Raw genomic sequence first — 16493 nt, 5'->3', positions numbered from 1 at the left:
AAAATAATTACTATAGCAAAAACTGAAACTGAAGAAACCTTATTAGAAGAGAAATTATTGTTATTATCCACTTCTTTCATAACAGAATACCAGCTATAAACATAAAATAAGGACATCTGGGATCAGCAACATTGAATGGTCAATGTGAACCATGATTTAATACTGTTTTTTATGAACATAGACTTAGTACTTTCTACTACATATTCTTTACTTAAATTTAAACTGTTAAATGAAAATTTAATTTGCTTATGTTAAAAAATAAATAAAAAATATAACATGTTATAATAAATATTCTACACTTTTTACTATGATATTTAAAACAAGATATGTGTTTGTAAGAAACACTATGTCCCCTTTTGCGCAGCTTTGAAGCTATATATTTGACCTTTGACCTTGAAGGATGACCTTGACCTTTCACCATTCAAAATGTGCAACTCCATGAGATACACATGCATGCCAAATATCAAGTTGCTATCTTCAATATAGCAAACGTTATTGCAAAATGTTAAAGTTGGCGCAAACCAACCAACAGACCAACAGACCAACCAACCAACCAACAGACAGGGCAAAAACAATATGTCCCCAACTATAGTGGTGGGGGACATAATAAATACTGAAAGTTTACTTGAACAATATTTTGCTCCGTATATAATTTTAGTACTTTAACAATATTTTGTTCCGTATATAATTTTAGTAATTTACCTTTTAGGTGTGTTCATTTCTTGGAAATGTAGATCTTTCTTCTGGTAATCAAAAACGGTTGGGCTATTTTCTTTCTTGCCATCTACAAAATGACAGCTACATATCCGGTCATTCCCGTTAACATCTCTGCCCGCTCGTCTGGAAATAACTAATTTCTTTTTCATTACGTATGCTATTGGAGTAAATAATATCTGCAAAATTCCATTTGATATAATCATTAAACAAATTATACTGTCATAAAATGGGTTTTCTTGTTAATGGATACATGTGTAGTGCCATTGACATCCGGTGCCACGCCCCCCTGCATAGAGGTACTCGGCTTGTGAGACGTTAGGATGACGGGACCATGCTGCCAGGGATGGGGCTCGCGACCAATCGGATGGAAGCTGATGCCTGCTTTGAATGCCACTCCTGGACCACGCTCTCTTTCGATGCAGACAGCGTACTGACCAGACGTAAAACTAGAAGATGCATTTGTGCACGAGGTAGTATAAGTGTATTGCATTGTATTTGTCCCCAATTTATTGCTATTTACCCATTGATATATGATTATTGGCCATACTTGCAAGAACCTACAAGAGCTAACCGTTTGAATCACTTCAATGGTGTCTAGAAGTGGGGATAAGTGAAAATTGTGTTCGACGGTTAGGCAGTTCTTCATGCGAAAGTCGGTATCCTAAAAGTAAGTGAACCGTGAATCGTATTTAGTCGTACATTTGTCTTGTTTGTTGCCTACGTACAATTGCAATATAAGTAGTCTGTGCTAGTCGTCTGCTAAGGAAGAGCCGTCTATTTTTAGACGTATTGCAAGGTGACCACGTGGTCTTACTGCTGGAAAACCACGCTTGTCTGCATTCGAGGTCGCGTGATTATTGGTGCGGAGTAGTTTAAGTGTACTAGCTGACCTGAATGTTTACAATGTTTGCGTCGCTGTTCAAAATGTAAACAGAGTACGAGAAATCGGGGTTTATGAGCAAGTCCGTCTGTGGTGTAGCTAGAGCAGCGCGGGTTGGGTAGTGTTTTGTTTTGGATTGGTGTAATGGATATGGTGAAATAATTGTTTTATTTGATGGTGAAATAATTGTTTAATTGCAATAAATATTCGCATTGAATCTGGAAATAAATTGCTAGACGTATTTTTTATATTGTGTGTGCTGTGTTTCTTCATTTTCTTGTGTACTGTGCCGCATTAAAAATGAGCAGTCAAAATATTTCTCCGGGTCCACAGCTTGTGCGTGTAAATTTCGACCCCCCCCACAAATGCTAACGTTGATCTCCGGAATAGGACCCAAATTGGCACGAGTCATTGTCCAACTTCGACAGGAATCAGGTTACTTGGACCTGGACACCTAAGAGGTCCTGATTAGGCGGCCCCTAAGTGTTAGGGAGTTAGATCAGCTGGATTTTACAGAAAATCCAATGCTTGCAGCGGCGTCCAAGGCTAGCGGAACCGATGACGACTACATTGATTGGGAGCCCTTAAGTAGGTCCAGGATCTATGAGTCTAGGTTCTGGGAGCACCCCATACATAGACCGGGGCCCCGAGGCTCAGGAGCGGGTTAAGGCGGAGCTAGCCTCTAAAATTTCCGAACCTGAGGCTGACATCACTGCCACATTGGAGCAGCTCCAGATACAGAGGCAAGAACCCCTGGCTCCTGGCGTCTGTTGACAAAACGGGGCCCAGTTGTTGCAGGAGATATCCCGACCCCTTTCGATAACCTGACATCGCGCCTCCCCATCCCGCCCCAGCCATTAGCTTTTCCCCGGATGAGGGCGGATAGAGCAATCGAGCGACCTAGGCGAAGTAGCCCTTGTCGTTCGGTTGTTTCAGCGGCCTCTTCCATGGCCCTTCCAGTGCATAATCCCTGGCGCACGGCAGATCACGACATGCCAACAATACTTAGAGAGATGTCCGCAGAATATTTGGGACACTAGCGGGCCCCAAGAAGCCTCCCTGCTCCTGTAGCGCGTCCTTGTCCAACCCATTTCACCATGCCTAACAGCCAACCTGTTGCAAGTGGCGTCTCACTGCCTAGCAACCAACCTGTCGTAAGTGGCGTCCCATTGTATAACAACCAACCTGTTGCAAGTGGCGTCTCACTGCCTAGCAACCAACCTGTTGTAAGTGGCGTCCCATTGTATAACAACCAACCTGTTGCAAGTGGCGTCTCACTGCCTAGCAACCAAACTGTTGTAAGTGGCGTCCTATTGTATAGCAACCAACCTGTTGCAAGTGGCGTCTCACTGCCTAGCAACCAACCTGTTGTAAGTGGCTTCTCAATGCCTAATAACCCAACCGTTTTGAGAAGTGTTCCCATGCAAAGCACCCTACCAGTGGTAGGTAATCTTATAGCAGTCAGCAATTTACCCATATTAGGTAATACAATTGCACCAAACGACCCAACCGTGGCCCTACCCAACACTATCCCCGTCCCGATAGGCCATCCAGTCCCAAGTAACCCCCCAACCCAGAGGGATCGGGACGTCTTGACTAGGCTGCCCAAAAGCTTGCAGTAAGACGGGCGAAGCAACTGATCCGTATTTCGCACCAAATTCGAGCGATACGTGAAGATGAACAACTGGACGGAAGCGGAGAGCGCAGACTGTCTTGTTTGGTGCCTGACAGGGAAGGCTGTAGATTTCTATGCTGTACGGGCTGAAGGGGGTGGTACAGTGCCCTATACTGACCTAATGCAGCGGCTGCAGGAGCGCTTTGGCGCTAAGGAGCTCCCTGCTACGGCTCAGGGCCGTTTCAAAGTAGCCCATCAGGAAATGGGCGAGTCCCTCGATGATTGGTCGGACCGGGTGCTTACCCTGGCGACCAAGGCCTTTAAAAATCTGCCCTCAACTTATGCCACTCAGCAGGCAGTGGCACGGTTTTGTCAGGGTTTGAGCGACAAGGAGGCCAGTAAGAACGTGAGCCTGCAAGTGCCGACATCGATGGGGGGATGCTATGAACCGCATCAAAATGCACAGTTATGTCCTGGCTGCGTGCGCCTCTGTTCCTTTGGGTGGTCCAAAGGGTAAATCAGAGGACTCCGGCGGGTTCACGCCGTGAATATCGAGTCTTCTCAGGGGGCGCTAAGCGGGTCAGCTGTCGACAGACTGGTCCAGGTGGTGGAGAGGCTAGAGGGCACCGTGGGGCATTTGTCCAAATCCGGAGGGAACTCTGCCGGGAACGTCCAGACACAGGCGTATGGTAACCAGCGACAGGGAAGGTATCCTGAGGGTGCAGGTGGCGGATACCGGAACCAGAACACCTACGGGCGGGGTCCTGGCCCCAATGCAAATAACCCTTATAACCAGAGTTATAACAATCGTAATGGCAACCCAGCGGGCGCACCTCGCGGGGGTTATGCCAATAAAGGAATGTTTTCAAACCGGCCTTCAGCGAACCAGGGCGGTCGCCCTGGTAACGCGCCTCCCCTAGATCCGGTAAGGCGTGGAAGTAAGCAGGATATGGACTGTTTCAAGTGGGGGGGGTTAGGGCACTTCCAGAGGGAATGTCCTGAACCCGCGCAACCCACCGCGCGCCCTTTAAAAAACTAGCCGGGGTCGGGCGCAGCGGCCCATGCCCGACCTTGACGTCAGTGGCCACAAAAAGGGAGACACCCGTAAAGGCTTACGTGGAGGCGGAGCCGCATAAGAAACCGGAAGAAGTTCATGTTAACCAGCTGGGGTCAGCGTCGCAGTTCTGCATGAAGGTGCAGGTTGGTGATGTGGTGGTCAATGCGGTGGTAGATTTAGCAGCAGAGGTGAGCATTATCTCCGATCGGGTATACCAGGCAATAAAGCGCCCCCCTCCCAAGCTACGCGATGTCAAGCTGTTGACGGCCGGCCGGAAGTTGTCCATGCAGGGGTCTGTCGTAGGTCCGGTTAAGTTGAAGATTGGCAATTATTGGTATAAAGAACAGTTGTATGAAGCCCCGATTGATACAAATATGCTATTGGGATTTGATATCTTGGTGAACAGAGGTAGATCTATCCTTAATATGGCGGACGCTACTCTTATTTTTGGCGGACAGACTATTAATCTTGACATTGGGTCAACAGACGGGCAAACACGGGTCGCTGAAGTGAGGGTTGGCAAGAGGCGAGTTATTCCACCAAACTCAGTGGTACAGCTGAAATGTACCATGCGTAGGTACGATGTGGACTACATTGTGGAGTCGTTTAGTAACTCTAAGTTGTTGATCCCTAGGGTGGTGCGTTCGGCGGGTTCTGATCCCGTACTGTGCCTGGTCAACCCTACGGATCGCTTTAGGTTGCTGAAGAAGAATGCACTCATTGCAAGGGCGTTTCCTGTTGCTTAGTACCTCCCTGGGGAGTCTTTAGCCCCAGACTTGGGGGGTCCGGGTGCAATCTTGTTCCCTTGGTGACGCAGCGCCGTCGGAGGCGGTTCCGGCGCACGTTCGAGACCTGTACGAGCGGTCAGGAGAACACCTGCAAGACTCTGAGAGGAGACAATTAGCTGCTCTGCTAAATGAGTATCATGATGTGTTTGCACAGGATGAGTTTGATTTGGGTTCATTCACCGCTATCACGCACACGCATTTCCGGTCAAAGAGCGAATGCGACGGACAACTGCTTGTTTTGCGGGAGAAGAAGAGTCTCATCTCGAGAATATGTTGAGGGCCGGTGTGATCCAGGAATCCACGTCGGAGTGGTCCTCAGCCCCGGTTTTGATCCGGAAGCGGGACGGGACTGTCAGGTGGTGCATAAAAAGTTGAACGATGTCACGGTCAAGGACGTGTTTCCGTTACCCCTGATTGATGACTGTCTCGATACTCTAGCTGGCAGTGTCTGGTTCTCCAAGCTGGATGCGAACTCAGCTTACTGGCAAGTGAACATCGCGGAGCAGGACCGGAAGAAGACGGCGTTTGTCACCAAGAACGGTCTTTTCGAACATGTCAAGATGGGTTTTGGGTTATGCAATGCACCCGCAACGTATTCCCGGGTTATGAACCTGATACTTCGAGGTCTCAATTGGGAGACCATGCTGGCTTTTCTCGATGATGTCGTCGTCCTAGGTAGCTCCTTTGCCAACCATCTGGCCAATATAAGGGAAGCCCTGGAAAGGTTCCGGCGGCACGGGTTGAAGCTAAAGGCCAAGAAGTGCGTCCTTTTCCAGCAGCAGGTGGAGTTCTTGGGCCGCCTGGTGAGCAGCAACGAGATCGCCATGACTGATACCGATATCAAAGTAGTTGTAGACTGGCCTGTGCCCAGGAGCTCCAAAGATGTCAAGCGGTTCATTAAGAACTCCTCGGACATAGCGGCACCATTGTATCGAGTCACGGGCAAGAACAACTTCAGATGGGAAGGTGAACAGCAGGAAGCGTTTGACGCATTAAAGGCGGCGTTAACGTCTCCCCCGGTGCTGGGCCTTCCAAACCAGATTGATGACTTTATCCTAGATACAGACGCGTCGGACGTCGCAATAGGCGCAGAGTTGATACAGTTTCAGCACGGTGAAGAACGGGTGATAGCCTACGGTAGCTACGCCCTTACCAAAGAGCAGAGGCGGTATTCTACCACCAGAAAAGAGCTTCTGGCAGTAGTACGGTTCACGCGTCAATTCCGACATTTCTTGTTAGGCAGACCTTTCGTTATCAGGACTGACCACTCAAGTTTAACATGGCTGTTGCGTTTTAAGGAGCCTCAGGGGCAGCTGGCGAGATGGATGGAAGAACTGTCTCAGTTTAACATGCAGCTGCAACACAGGGCAGGCCGGAAGCATGCGAATGCGGATGCTCTCTCTCGTTTACCGGAAGGGGAGTGGTTCGATGCGGGATTATGCGAGATCCGGTCCGGAGATTTGCCATGTGGGGTATGCAAGCACTGCCAGCGGGCAGATCAGTGCAGCGCGTTCACTGAAGACGTCGATGATGCGGTTCCGTTGGTGCTACCTACAGTTCGCGAAGTTGTCCGTCACATTGGGGTGTGCACCGACATGAGCACTGCAAGGGGCAACGGTGAGACTGGCGGCGTCGGCGATGATGAAGACGTGTTAACCGAAGGCGTCGAAAATGCGGTTCCGTTAGCGCTACCTACAGTTCGCGAAGATGTCCGTCACATTGAGGTGTGCACCGACATGAGCACTGTAAGGGGCAACGGTGAGACTGGCGGCTTCGATAATGCGGTTCCGTTTGCGCTACCTACAGTTCGCGAAGATGTCCGTCACATTGGGGTGTGCACCGACATGAACACTGTAAAGGGCAACGGTGAGACTGGCGGCGTCGGTTATGCAGTTCCGTTGGCACCGCCAACAGTGCGCGAAGTCGTCCGTGACATTGGGGTGTGCACCGACGTAAGCACTGGAGGGGGCAATGGTGAGACTGAATGCGTCAGTGACGAAGCAGCAGCAGCCAAGGGAGACAACAGCGGCAAGCAGGATCCTGAGTCACAGGGGTATTGTCCGACTTTAGAAAACTTGTTTCTAAATTCGTGTAGGGTTGATGTGTTAACGGTTGATGGTGTTTTCCGGATATGTGCATGTGGTCCAGAACCGGAAGTGAAGGCGCCGGCTGGGTCAAAGGAGTTTGAACCCAGCAGTTGGGGTTTTACGTGTGTCGATTTAATAAAGGCACAACTGCAGGATCCAGATCTTGGTTTCATTCTGCAGTGGTTCAACAAGGGGGTGGAACCCGGGGAAGCAGAACTGTTTGCGGCAAGCCCTGGAGCCAAGTTTTATTGGTTAAACAAGGGGCAATTAGCAGTGATAGACGAAGTGTTGTATCAAAATACCCTCGCATCAGAGGGAAAGCTGTTGGTAATGCCAAGGTCGCTGAGAAAGGAGGCCATCCGGTTGCATCAAGACATACCTTCAGCGGGTCACCAGGGTGTCAAGAGAACGTAGGAGAAGGTGAAGGATAAATTTGCCTGGTATGGTTTGAGCAAGGATGTTGCTGGGTATGTGGCTACCTGAAAGACCTGCAACCGGAACAAGAAGTCGGAGCGGAAAGGGAAAGGTCCTATGACTGAGCACCAGGCTGGAGCCCCAATGGAGAGGGTCCATTTAGATTTTTTGGGTCCATTGCCAAAGACGCGCCGAGGCAATGAGTATATACTCATGATGGTGGACCAGTTCACCAAGTGGGTCGAGTGTGTCCCGTTACCAACGCAGACGGCGGAGGAGACTGCTCATACCGCGGTTGACTATTTCTTCTCGAGATTCGTTTTCCCCCTTCAGGTCTTTTCTGATCAGGGGCGTAGTTTTGAGTCCAAGTTGTTTACAGAGTTGTGCAGGGTTCTTAAAATTCATAAGGCCCGTACCACACCGTACCGTCCGTCCGCCAACGGTCAGGTAGAGCGTTACAATTGAACGCTGATCGACGCTGTCCGGTGTTATATATGTAAACACCAGAACCAGTGGGACCAGAACCTGCAGCAGATAGCGGGTGCATTGCGCGCATCCGTCAACCGTAGTACGGGTTTCACGGCCAACAGGCTGATGTTGGGCAGAGAGGTCAACACCCCTGCAAGTCTGATGTTTCCCCAAAAGGGAGAGCATTTCGAAGAGGACAATTATGCGCATCAGTTGGCACAAGACCTACAATCGGCCCTAAGTGTGCTAGGGGCAAACTCAAGGCCGCTACAAAACGCATGAAGCGAAATTATGATCTCCGATTGCTCGAGCGCAACTACGAGGTGGGCGATGCCGTGTATATGTTGGATACCGCCACCTTAAAAGGTAAATGTAAGAAGCTGTGTCCCCCCCTGGAAGGGCCCAGGACTAGTGGTCAAAAAACTATCTAGTCTCATCTTCCAGGTAAAGCTCCGAAACGCGGTATTTGTGACGAACCACGATCGTTTGAAACCATGTCGCGACCGATTGCTACCCGCGTGGCTGCTAAAGAAAAGGGATTCGCCGGAGGCGGATTCTGGCGAGGTAGCCCCCGATGGGCAATTGTATTGCCTGTGCCAGAAACCCTGGCAAGGACGGTTCATGATCCAATGTGATCAATGTGACGAGTGGTACCATGGATCATGCGTGAATGTGACTGCAACAGAGGCTTTGGACATTCAAAAATACAGCTGTCCGAGGTGCTAATTTTTCAATCATAAACGGTTTTTATTTGTTTATTTTTATTTAATAATAATTGTTTAATAAATAAAGACGACAAATGTGTCTGCTCTACTTGCAGTGAGTGTATATACCAGCTTGTAAGACGATATTGGCCAGTCTAGTGTTTATCATTGAAATCTGTATATATTGGCTGTTTTCCGGGAAAACGGGGTTTAATGCATGGCAAATAGGATAAGCCTGTGTGCACTGATTAGCCTGTGTTATGCGCGGCTGATCAGTGGACGACAACAGTAAACAACTTCAGTGCCTTCAGCATTTAGATTGCGGCTTTCCGGGAAAACGGGGTTTAATGCATGGCAAATAGGATTAGCCTGTGTGCACTGATTAGCCTGTGTTATGCGCGGCTGATCAGTGGACAACAACAGTAAACAACTTCAGTGCCTTCAGCATTTGAATTGCGGCTTTCCGGGAAAACGGGGTTTAATGCATGGCAAATAGGATTAGCCTGTGTGCACTGATTAGCCTGTGTTATGCGCGGCTGATCAGTGGACGACAACAGTAAACAACTTCAGCATTTGGATTGTCTATTATTTCTAGGTTATTTTATTTTCCTTTTTTATAAGAACTTAAAACATGCGCGCGTCGTCTCATTTTATTCCTACGTCAATAATTCGAGTCGCTATGGCCACAAAAAGACTAGAATTGTTTTTTGTTTTTTTTGTTTTTTTTTGTTATGCTTGACTTCGTCATCGGTGTTGCGGAGTATTCACTTTCCATTGGACCGTCATATGCTCATTCCCTTTCAGCATGGACACTAGCTTTGAGATGAATGAGATTCTGCTTCTAAATGATGTGGATGGGTTGGGCCCTCGATCTAACCCACGTTGGGCGGCACAGATGGACGACGAAGACAGGTCGGAACAGGAGGTTGTCGAGATGGACACTAGCGAGATCGTCCCGATCGCAGCCCTAGAAGAGTCGTCTAGCTACGGGGACTCTGTCGGCATAGTCCTTACAGAGTTGCCCGGGAGACCTGCCGGCACAGTCCCGCAGGAGGTGTCCAGTGTGGGCAACGCAGCCCTAGAAGAGTCGTCTAGCTACGGGAACTCTGTCGTCATAGTCCTTACAGAGTTGCCCAAGAGACCTGCCGGCATAGTCCCGCAGGAGTTGTCCAGTTTTCGGAGCACGTCAGAAGAATCGTCTAGCTTCGGGAACTCTGTCGGCATAGTCCTTACAGAGTTGCCCAAGAGACCTGCCGGCATAGTCCCGCAGGAGTTGTCCAGTTTTCGGAACACGTCAGAAGAATCGTCTAGCTACGGGAACTCTGTTGTCATAGTCCTTACAGAGTTGCCCAAGGGACCGGCCGGCATAGTCCCGCAGGAGTTGTCCAGTTTTCGGAGCACGTCAGAAGAATCGTCTAGCTACGGGAACCCTGTCGGCACAGTCCTTACAGGGTTGCCCAAGAGACCTGTCGGCATAGACCCACAGGGACCTTCCAGATTCGTAGAGTCGTCTAGCCATGGGAATCCTGTTGGCATATCCAACATGGATTGCCCAATTTTACCACTGGCATAGTCCATCAGGGATCTTCCAGGTTTGTATCGTCTAGCCATGGGAATGCTGTTGGCATAGTCCAACATGGATTGCCCAACTTTTCCACTGGTATAGTCCATCAAGGATCTTCCAGGTTTGTATCGTCCGGCTATGGGAATATTGCTGGCATTGCACCGAGGCCCAGCAGGGATTGCCCAGTTATGGGAGTAAATCGCGGTGAATTGTCCGGTTACCAGTATCACACCGGTGACCACCAACAGGAGTTTTTTGGCTATGGTAACCACCAGGAGTCGTCCAGTCGCCGGTTTCCCACCGCGGGTAACACCCAGAGGGATCAGCGTAGTAATAGCAACTCCTCGGTAAACCGCCCTGGCGGTGCGTACGGTTATAACGTCGCCCACAACTCCCGGGAAAAACGACAGCTAAGACATAGGTCTAGTCATGAAAATCTAGGGAGGGATGGGAGATCTGGGAAACATTTAAGTGCTAGAAAACGTCATGCTCTAAGGGATGGGTCTGGGGATGAGGGTATAAGGTCCACCAAGATGACCAAGTATGAATCGTGTCCAATACGTGGGTGCAGAGGGGATTTCTCGCTACGCCATATTTAGGGTCACACCTTCCAGAAGTAATGGACCTTCGGGTACCAGTACATGATAATCTCACCCGTAGGAGGTTAAGTTTCCGTTTGGCTATGGGGGCCCGGGTTATTCGGGAAGGAACTACCTTGGTGGATTTAATGAGGTTTTGTTCGGCCATGGGGTACACTCTTCATGGAGCACCCGGAAACCCGTCCCAGATTGAGGCCGCTGGAGCTCTCGCAAGGGCCTCTGGGGAAGAGGCAGTGGCGTTCCTCGATTTGCTACACTGGAGCATTCTGATCAAATTGTGGGCCCTTCTTCCAGTTAATGAGCAAGAATTTTTTAGGTCAACTTATGCACTTTCTCTTGAGGAAAGGGATTCTAGGTGGCCGGAGGCTGTAGACAGCCATTGTCACCTAGACAGGTGGTCACGGAGGGTTAACTTCAACCTGGATATTAACATCTGGAATAGTATGACCTGTATGTCCCCCTTGGTGGATATTGAGATTAATTTGAGAGCCGTTGTCACTAATTTCTGTGACCCTTCCACTTATCCTGATAACTCCCTACTTGAGACCCTATATGGCGTCCGTTGTTTTTCAACGATTGGTTTGCACCCTAAGGGAGCCTCGAAGTATACGGACGCCGACATTCAGAAATTCTGTATGTTACTGGAAAGGCCAGAGGAAGTTTGTTTCGGGGAAGTCGAGCTCGACCACTCAGTGCCTTATGCAGAGTGGCTGGGGCAAGCAATCTTACTTAAAAGAGTCCTCAGTTTCCTTAAAGAACGCCATGTTCTGGTCCTACACTGTAGGGGGGCAGATGGGGACATACATGGAAAAGAGGTACACATGTGCCTCTTGTCCAAGGTGCCTGAACCACGTGACTTTTTTGGCTATGTGTGGGACAATCGGATGTAAACAAAACGTCGCTTCAGGTAACGTTTTTGATAATTTCTTTATTATTTCAAAACCATTTTCAAAAAAAACAAAGACGAGTGCCCGGTCATTCTCAAAAGACACAACTTTGGTAAGTTTGCGCTAAATTAATTAAGTAATTTTTCCAAAAAGTGCAACCGCGTGCTTGAAAACACACGAAGTGAAATGCTATGTGTGGTATATTTTTTATTCGATCAACAAAAACGTTGATTACAATGTTGTCGGGGGTTTAAAAAATCGGGCGGACATTGTAATTCCTTATAGAGAAGCTAAATACATTGCATGTTTGCGCAAATACATCTGATTCGGAGTGTGTGTATGAAAATGTAATGATGCTATGTGTGGGGCAATTTTTTTAAATGCTATGTGTGGTATACAAACTAAACTAGAGAATCGAAAGATTGACATTAACGTCAATAATATTTAAAGTCTGTCTGAATAACAAAAGTTGGTCAATAAACATTGTTGGTAGTGTTTTGCGCGCCTTTAATATGATAATCCTACGTTCATGTTACTCAAAATAATCATGATTGTCGATAACTTATATTCATATTTTGTTTACTTTAAGAATGCCATTTGTTTGCGAACAGTGTGGCAGAGAGGTCAAAACACGGTCGGGGATCTCCTTACACAAAGCCACCCACGCACGGACAGGAAAATAGTTCCGTTGGGCAAACTTTTTCTTGTTTGTTTCTATAAAATTGATTGCAACAAAATGTTGAATTTTCAGTGAATTGTAACTGCCAACTAATGCACAGGTGGAAGTAACGTACCCAGGATAGTATTTTTCATATATATATTTTTAGGAGCCCAATATATTCAAATAAATATATAAAATCATGTTTAATAAGAAAAAAATTGACAAAGAGCCATGAAAAAAAAATCCCCACCCTCTGATATTGAAATCATAACAAGGTCATTAACTAGACTTTATTATAGACCTGTCTTCGCGGGCCGCAAAAATGTCAAAAATAGCTTTAATCCAAAGCATCCCTTGATCCTACTATGGGCAATTGGACAACCTTTCAAAAAAAGTTAACTTCAAAAATATCTGTCCAGCCGTTAACTCACAGTTGGTCGAAAACCGAGCAATATTTCGAGTCCGTTTGTCAACACGAATAAATCTTCTACAGACTTTCAAACAATATTTTTTAGTTTTTGCCCCTTAATCGATAACTCCCGTCCTATTCCTTTGAAACAACGAAGCGTGTAAAATAATGCATGCATATGAACCACTTACCCCTAAAAACTTATTCCAATACAATCAGAATGATAAGTTATTTCCATTTATTCACATTTATTAAAACATCGTTGTTGTTGTTGATTGGATATTTATGTGCCTGGCTCTGTCAGTGTAATTCACTGCTAAGCCGGGTTCAAGAGCGATGGCTACTGTCGTTTTCAAGTAAATCAAATTTAGAGTTAAAACAGTTGTTGCAAAGAAAACATAACATTTTGGAATTAGTTTTTAGGGGTAAGTGGTTGCATATGCATGCATTATTTGACACGCTTCGTTGTTTCAAAGGAATAGGACGCGAGCTATCGATTAAGGGGCAAAAACTCAAAAATATTGTTTGAAAGTCTGTAGAAGATTTATTCGGGTTGACAAACGGACTCGAAATATTGCTCGGTTTTTGACCGACTGTGAGTTAACGGCTGGACAGATATTTTTGAAGTTAACTTTTTTTGAAAGGTTGTCCAATTGCCCATAGGAGGATCAATGGATGCTTTTGATTAAAGCTACTTTTGACATTTTTGCGGCCAGCGAAGACAGGTCTATGATAAATTCTAGTTAATGACCTTGTTATGATTCCAATATCAGAGGGTGGGGATTTTTTTTTCATGGCTCTTTGTCAATTTTTTTCTCATTAAACATGATTTTATATATTTATTTGAATATATTGGGCTCCTAAAAAATAAATAAATAAAATACTATCCAGGGTACGTTACTTCCACCTGTGAACTAATGTACTTGTTTAATACACAAAATCGTAAGGATTGTTTGTGCCAGATGTCATGTGAATATTAGTGCAACAAAACTACAAAAAGTGTTAGTTGTGTGTTTTTTAGCAGGAATGTGTAGGCATTTTTGACTGTAACGATAGTTATTAATTAAGCATAAAGAGATCATACAGCATTTTAAAATAAATAGACATTTGGATCTATAACATTTTTTTTCTGGAAAATCATGCATTTGTATCGAAATCCTATTGAGCTATCTGATATATCACGCATGCTTTTTTAAGTTTAACAGTTTATTTCATTTGTATTTTGTTCTTTTCAGGGAGATTAAAGTATATTTGGAAGCACCTTCAAGAGACGTTCTGATATCTTGATCAATGAAAAGTTGTCATATACAAACATGTGTAGTAAATGTACCAAAGTTTAAATGACTGTTTGTTTTATTACCAGATGGTGCAAGTATTGCAGGGAAAGAAAACAATCAAAGTAAATATTACATAAAAATTTGACATTTCAACAAATTGAACAACATTATATGATTTAATGTTTATTACTTGGTGCAGTGGTAACAAGATCTTGCAGCGCCCTTTCATGACCAGGGCGAATGAGTATTTTCATTTAACATCTCAAACTATTTTTAGTTATTCAGATTTCATTTGAATTTGGGTAAATGAAGTATTGATGCAATTCAATATGTTTGTTGGTATAATAACCCCCCACAAGTCAAGACCTTTTGGCGATGATCATTTGTTAATTAGAGGATTCATATGTTTGAATAGCAAGATTTGCAAATTCATAAATTGACTGATTACAATTTCTTTGTGAATACTAATGTACTTCTTTATGTATGAGGTGCTTTATTTTCTATTGTTACATGTGCATGCTAGTTATAAAGTGATGTTATTATTAATGACGTGTTTATTTTGATATACTGAAGATATTCATATGGAGATAATATTGGAATACACCACAAACAAGCATTATTGGATTCGAAGATGTTCATATGGAGATGATATTGGAATAGACCACAAACAAGCATCATTGGATTTAAATTGTTATTTGTTATGAAACACCTGTTTTATTAACACACATAATCAGATTTTATATTCATCTAATCAATTTTAGTAATAACATAAATACAAAACCCATAAATATACCACATATCAATACACACACTTTGTTTTGCTTATGCAAAAATACATGTTAAATGGTATGTTTGCATAGGTAGTTGAAATAGCTGTCCATAAACATCACAGAATGAAGCGGGGTCCCTGTCTCTGTCACTGTGGTTTTGATAATAAACTTTCCTCATATCACCTTCCGTGTGGTTTGATGGTGTTCATGTAGTTCTTACACAGCTTCGAACCTTAAAAGCGTTACAGATACTAATCCTTTTCAAGTCTGAAAAACAATAGAAGTAAAACCCATTTTAAAGCATGTGCTCTTATTTTCTTTGTCATTCATTAAAAAATGGACCAAATTCAATAATAAGGCAGAAATATCAATCATTATATTTATTTAAAGACAATAAGTAAAACAAAGAAATATTGTATTTCAACATAACATGTATGCTTTTATAAGGATTATGTTCAGTTAAACATAAATTGTTTACTCATTACACGATTACTTCAGTATTCAATAATGTATCATTTGGTTAATTTGATATATTTTCAGGACAGACTAAAGTTTATGTTCTAGATTCTTACAAAACTGTTTTCAGATTAAATGCAGAACTGACGGGCAAATTCTTGTATACCACACATAGCATTTAATAAATGTGTCCCACATATAGCAGTATAACATTTATGTACACACACACTCCGAATTAGATGTATTTGCGCAAACATACAGTGTAAGTAGCTTATCTATGAAGAATAACAATGTCCGCCCTATTTTTTAAACCCTCGACAATATTATAATCAATGTTTTTGTTGATTGAACAAAAAAATATACCACACATAGCATTTCACTTCATGTGTTTTCAAACACGCGTTTGCAGTTTTTGGAAAAAATACTGAATTAATTTTGCGCAAACTTAAGAAAGTTGTGTCTTTTTACAATGACCGAGCACTCGTCTTTGTTTTTTTGAAAATGGTTTTGAAATAATGAAGATATTATCAAAAACGTTACCTGAAACGACGTTTTGTTTACATCCGATTGTCCCACACATAGCCGAAAAAGTCACGTGGTTCAGGCACCTTGTTGTCCATCATGCTCGGAGTAGTGAGTCCAGAGCAGCGTTTCCACTTACATTGTTTCAAAGGAGACATGGAGGTTCTACGTATCTTCTTGAATTCTTTTCCCAACACTTACGTGGGATATACACACAATGTGGACGATATGACTGAGGATGCGGCAGTAGCACTTCGGTTAGTCCCTTCCGACCGTTTGCCTATCGAGACAGATGCCCCGTATTTTGGTGGCCCCCACCATTAAGAATACGTCAGCCCCAATGGTGGTTGGGTGGGCAGCCAAACATGTGGGTCGGTTTAGAGGCGAGAGCACCGCAAGTGTGCTAAGGGCCACAGTGGCTAACACTCGGGCACTCTATCGTTTGAACTGGTAAGGGATGAGGGCTGTCTGCAGGTTGTACCGTAAGTGTAATGTAGGTAGGGGGCGATAGTTACTTTTATTTTCTTGTACGGATTGTTGTTGCATTCCATTTCTTTTCTGTCTGTGGATAGTATTGTTAGTGTAATGTAGGTAGGGGGCGATAGTTTCTTTTTTTTT

This window comes from Dreissena polymorpha, chromosome 3 (assembly GCF_020536995.1).
Source record: "Dreissena polymorpha isolate Duluth1 chromosome 3, UMN_Dpol_1.0, whole genome shotgun sequence".
Classification (NCBI taxonomy): Eukaryota; Metazoa; Mollusca; class Bivalvia; order Myida; family Dreissenidae; genus Dreissena; species Dreissena polymorpha.
This window is presented reverse-complemented; position numbering follows the sequence as displayed.